Consider the following 6,726-nt stretch of genomic DNA (forward strand, 5'->3'; position numbering starts at 1 on the left):
TTTCAAAAATTCCTTTTTATTGTGATAATCAAAGTGCTATTGCTATGACAGGAAATCCGGTGCAACACTCTCTTGCTAAACACATCAGTATCAGATATCACTTCATAAGAGAGCATGTCATGGAAGGAACCATAGAGCTTCATTTTGTTCCTACTGATCAGCAGCTGGCTGATATCTTCACAAAGCCAATTACCTGAAGCAACATTTACAAAGCTTGTAAATAAACTTGGTATGGTTAGTTGGGACAAATAAATTCCTTTCAATTTATATTTGATCAAATCCTGATGTATATTGATCAAATCCTGATATGTCCTAAATGTTGTTTTAGATATTAAGCCAAGAATATTTGATGTATTTTATTTTATGCATAATAAATTAAGTAAATTTATTTGCTAAATGTGCATGTATGAATAAATATATCATTGTCATCATTACAAATCAGTCTAGAGAGACGCGCCTTAATAAGATTTTTGGTTAATTCATTAAGTTAACTCTTCAGTTAATTATTAATCAAATCCCTGGTCTCTTGATATTCCTTCTCTCTCTCTCTCTATCAGTTATTTAAATGACCACTCATCCTTCAATCAAATCACATCTTCTCATACTCAAACACATCTCTTCATTTTCATTTCTCACAAAAAAATGGCGAACTCCAGCTGGTTCTACTGCTATGGCACAAATATTGTGACAATCTTTTGAAATGGAATCCAAACTCCATATCCTATCAACGACATTCCACACGACATCTGGATTCAACTTCCAGACGTCATCAAAAATGATCTTCTATTTTTCCAAAGAGAATTTCGCCTCCACATTCTTCAACAGCAGGAGAAAATTATTCGTCTTGTTGTTCTCTTTGTTGAAAGTAGAAAGAAGCACTGAACATCCTCCATCCGTTTCTCTTCGCCATGAGCTTTGTCAGGCTTCTTAGACCAAGGCCGTTGATGTTCATCTTCTTAGAATAGGACTATCTTGTAACTTCTTTTGCATGTAATCCACAAATTTCATGAAATGTACTCTTCTGATATATTAATGAAATTTCTTTTGATTGCAAGATTTAGTCTATGCTTATTTCGCTATGTATGCATGTGAATGTTCTTATTGAAGCCTGTTAATCTTCACATCATCTACTTAACATGTATATCTTGATGATTGTTTTGATTAAAATTGTGGTTTGTTAATAATTTGTGATGCTTTGACAAACAACTGTTGAATTCGAATCAACATATCCGGGGTTTGTCAAATCCTGACTGAAAAGAGGTCTCAAATACTGACGACAGGTCAGCATGTTCTAATTCAGATTATTAGTAATAATTAATTTTTGAGTATTTTCCTTGCTACAATTAAGTGTCTCACTTAATTAATGGTTAATGGTGGATTATCTGATAAACAAATTTTTACAGTTGTGTCTTGACATATCTCTATGTATTTTGTCTTTACTTCCGCAATTTACTCCACCATCAAATTCTATATTACTCAGTAATTATTACCTGTCCAAAGTCAAATTCACTAAATTACCTTGTTCATATGAATGTGTTATACATACTCCAAAGTAGTAAAGTTATAAGACCAGAATAAATTCTGTGACGCAATTCATCATACACATAGTTTCATTGTGTACATCTTACTTATACTCTCTCTCACAAGGTATACACATCATGACACCGTCTGAAGTTTCACCACTTTTCATTCAAACCACAATCATTCATGGAAATACATTTGGCACTAACAATTACTTAGCTCTACTTACACATCAGCAGCTACCATCATCTTTTCATGATATTAAGGATTTTCTACTTCAATGTCCAATTGGGTATGCTCTTACGAATCATGCCAAGGTGTCATACAGGGCTGTCATGCAGGTATGGAATACAGCTTTGGTTAACTCAACAAATACTGGCTTTTCTTTTGAGTATGAGGGCCAAAGATATGAAGTTGATGCTGATATTCTGCTTCAAGCCTTGAGATTGCCTGCCCTTGATGGTGCTCCTGATACTCATACCACTGAGCAGCTGTTTGATATGCTAAGGACTTTAAGCTATCAAGGAGAAATCACAACCATTGGAAAACTGGCAAGGACTAAACTGAAAAGAGAATGGAACTTTTTCTTTGATTGCATCAATAGGTGTTTCTTGAATAAGACAACAAATTTTGATGCTCTTTCATCCACTTCTATGAAAATTGGGTACTCTCTTCTTTACTCTGGTAATTTTGATTATGGTAATACTATACTATAATTCATAATGGCTAGGAGAGCAGATGCTTCAAGAGTGATAGGGTATACTAGATTTCTATAACTGATTTTTAATTTTCTTTGCCCTAATGCTATTTTTGATGATGATGAATTACTTCCTGTTTTTCAAATTTCTGAAAAAGCTATCACTGATCATATTAAAAGGGATGAAAAGAATAAATTTTCAGGACCTCCCTTTCTGCCTAGAGAGGTCAGACAATTTCTGTTAAGAAATAGACCTACTCCTACACAAGTGCCTGCAAATCCTGATGCTGGCACCTCTGTCACAGTTCCTGACGCTAAAAATCAAGAAACCACCAATCTTGTTTCTAACCCAAGCATTTCTTCTTCCAAACAGCAAACACACCCAACTTCTAATTTAGCCTCGTCTGTTGTCTCTCAAAATACATCAATTGTAACAAAGAAAAGGATGTTTAAGAAACCTGTCATATCTGGACAGAAAGCTAAACAAGCCTCTCTGAGTGTGAGTGAGAAGAAAGAAGACTGTTTTCCAGTCAGGAAAAGAAGACTGATCATACATGATGATTCTGACTCAGATGATCAGATGCCAATAGGGTCTTTGTCAAAAATAAAGAAATCCATTAATTAACATCCTGATGACTCTGTTGACACTACTAGAACCAAGGAGCCAACTACTGATGCTAGTGCTCTGCTCGACACGCTTCCAATAATTAAAGAAAATGTTGAACTCAAGACAACTGCAAAGAGCCAGTTGAAAAAAAAAGTGAAGAAGTAGTTGGATACATCAGAAAGAAGAAGAAGACTCAGCCTCTTGCCAAGGATGTCAGTACACAAGAACCTAAGTCTCAAAGGGATTTAGCAACTGCAACACATCCAGTCACACAAGAACCATCTTCTCAAAAGGAAGATGCAGACACCGAGGCTGCACAAATTATTGTTAATATTGCTCAGAGTGATCTTCTTGCTGACTCAGTTCAACTACTACAGGAAAAACAAACACATCATGAGATACTGTCAAAGGTGGATGCAATCATAAATGATCCTAATTTTGAGAAGAGCACACAAGAACCTTCACCAAGCATTGCTGAAGCAGCTCACATTTCTCGGACTCCACAAGAACCATCAGTTCAAAGTACTGATGATGGTCTCTCACCTTCTCCTGACAGATCAAATCCTGATGTTACAACAGCTCCTGCTGAGATTCATCCTTCAACTGAACTAGTTACTATAAATGATCCCCTACTTATTGTTAGTTTACAAAAGCATCCTGATGTGATGTTTGTTCCTCCACTATCCTCACTTCCACTTGAGGACTCACCTTCAGGTATTTCTAACTTCCTCATATATTCTCATGTTTGTATGATTATAAATAGTCTCTTCCTTGAGGTTACCTCTATTTATATGACAAGCATAATACTCTTCTCAGCCATATCTTATTTCTTTGCTAAATGTGTGATTGAGCCTTTCTGTGAGACTGTGTGAAAATATCATAAAAAAAATTGAGTGGCAGTCTCCTGTACTAGAAAAATGAGAGGTAGCTTTGAGACAAGAATCTTATAAGCTTTTTTTACTTATAAGTTTTTTTACTTATACAGTTTCTTCTGTGAAGATAATATTACTCTTAAAAGTAATATATTGTGTGAGAAGTGATGAGATCACTTAAAAAGAACAGAGATATTTTGGTGTTACCATGTTTCTATTTCAGGATCTCATCAGCCACAAACATCTCTTGCAAAGGATTTGGATAAAGGCAAGGCAATTCTGCCTGATTCTGCAAATTTTTCTGATGGGTTGTCTGATTCTGATAATGACAGTGATGCAGATGATTCTGACACAGCTCAACTTAAGACTGCAATTGATGCATCTAAGAAGTCCAATGTTGGTTCTTCTTCGCACTTCAATGAAAATCCTTCTTATTATAGTGTTGATGCTGAACATTTTCGACAGACAGAATGGGATTATAAATGGAAACTTACAAATACTTCTATCTCCTCTGCTGTTGGCCTACAACATATCCATCGTGCCTATGATGAAATTTAAACTCCTGATCTGAAGTTGCATCTTAAGGCCTCCACTATTTCTGTTAAAGGAATTCACCCTGACCTTAATGACATGAAGAAGTGTTATTCCTAGTGGACTAACAATGAGATTTACAGAAGGGGGGTTGAATGTAAATCTCAAAACTTTTTCAAGTTTTGAGCAGTTTATGAAAGTTGTGTGTTCAAGAAGAACAAGTGTGTGAATTGCTTTAAGCTAATACAGACAGATATATATTCAAGCACAAATGTAAAGAACACAACAGACCTTAAAAACTTTTCTGGTGGATTTGTTGTTCCACCAGAGATGGTATTTTAGAAAATCTGTGATTAAACAATGTTGATCACAGCTGCATCCTTGTACAAACTAGATGAATTTTCTCTCAATATTTTTCTAAACAGCTCTGGAAAATCTCTCATCTAATTACTAGCTTCTACTTGGTTTTTTATATTACCAAGTGTACAAGTGAAGAACAATATAAAATACAGTAATAAAATAAGATCTTCACTTGCTTCTTTTCCTGTTCACTCCAGTACTTTGTTGACTATTGCATCTTTGTACTAGAGAAGAACGGCTGCTTTTTCTGTTGTTCCTGAAATTCGGCTACCACATCTCAGTTGTCTCTATCAACCCATGTGCCTCTGTTTGTAGGTACAACTACCCCTTATCAACGGCTAATCATCAGAACATCCGTTGAAGCTTTCATCCGTTGATGCACTCATCCGTTGAAGGATGTTATCCGTTGAAGCTTTCATCCGTTGATGCACTCATCCGTTGAAGGATGTTATCCGTTGATGACTTTATCCGTTGAAGCTTTAGAGACATCCGTTGAAGCTTAGCTTCTCATCCGTTGAAGGTCTTTAAGTCATCCGTTGATACCACTTCACTTATACAAAATTACAAGGCATGAAGTATTTACAATTGGCCTTCCTATCTGCATATCATCTAGTAGTCAACATGACTCATAGTTTCTCTCAACTTCCAAGAATTACATTTTAAATACAGAGACTGAAATATGCTACAACACTAGACTTATTTCTAAGTAAAGCTACACCATCAACGGATAGCCAAAGTGGTCTTATCCGTTGAGGCTACAGACACTAAATTTCTACTTAAGGATTTTGTTAAACATATCATCAAACTAATGCACATACATTCCTAACAATCTCCCCCTATTTATGTCTATAAGAATTGTAGGCATAAATTCAGGGTTAACTTGATGATAACAAAACACTTAACAGATATATGAATTGAAACTAAGTAGAAATTTAAAAATGCTGCAAAAGTGTATGTACTAGGAGATAATTGAAGATTTACAGTGTTTCCAAGGACACTCCTTTAGTCTGAGCAAATCATCTTTTTCTTCTTTGTTCCCTGGTTTTCTTTCCTAGCCTTTTGTCATTTTCCTCAATTTGGAGTTGGAGTTGTCTGAAGAATTCAGCTTCATCTTCAACACTGACATCCAACTTAGATTGCATTTCTTTGAGAGTTTCATTGCTGGCAATCTTGAGTTGGTCTTCAAGTCTGAAAAATCTTCTGACTCCTTTATCATCTCTAAATTCCATCAACCAATGAGGTGATTTGAGAATTTTCATTTCCCTTTATTGAATGAGTAAAGTCCTGGGTAAAGCATTGGGCTCCCTCCAAGTTTTCCTTATATTGGCTATCTTGTTGAGAATTTCAGTCTTGGCAGTTCTGGTAAAGCCAGAATCCTTTTGTATAGCTGAATAAACTCTAATCAAGGTAGAGTAGCCTTCATCCAGAATCCTGTGGAGAGGCCATGTTCTTTCCCCAGCTCCTTTATATCTGAACACTAATCTCTCTGGTAACTGTCTGTAGGCAGCTATTCCCCTTACATCCTCCAGCTCATCCAGATAGAGTTCAATGTCTGAAATTTCTTTTATGTCACAGATGTGAACATAATCATCTTTAGAAATGGGTGACTTAGGCTTAGGTTTTTGTTTTTGAGTGAATTTCTTAGAGGTTAAGGGAGGTGTAGATTTTGGTTTTCTTTTCTGTTTCTTTGGTAGTGGAAGAGTGGTTAGAAAGGTAGGCAATTTGATAGTGTCCCAATCAATAGGTTCCTCTTTTGGAATGATTGGTTCACCATGGATGTTTATTGTGGGATCAGCAACAAGGGGTTCAGGTATGGAAGGTAGTGGTTTAGATATAGATTTGGTTATTTCAGTGTTATCTCCACTCCTTTTATGTGCCTTGGCCTTTCTTCTGTTTCCCTTCTGCCATTCCTCTCTTTCTTCCACACTCTCACCAAATATACTCCCTAAAACCTCATCTAGGTTTGTAGTCTTGTCTTCACCCCTGACTTCAATCCCTTTTTCTTTTTCAACTAGACTTGACTTTAGCTGTTGTTCAAGCTTTGCTTGTGCTCTTTTGTCAGCCTTTAATTGCTTGTCTTCTTCCTTCTTGGCTATTGAGAATTTGGGATGTCCTTGCATCACACATATGCTCTTCCC

Source organism: Apium graveolens, chromosome 6 (genome assembly GCF_009905375.1).
Source record: "Apium graveolens cultivar Ventura chromosome 6, ASM990537v1, whole genome shotgun sequence".
NCBI lineage: Eukaryota > Viridiplantae > Streptophyta > Magnoliopsida > Apiales > Apiaceae > Apium > Apium graveolens.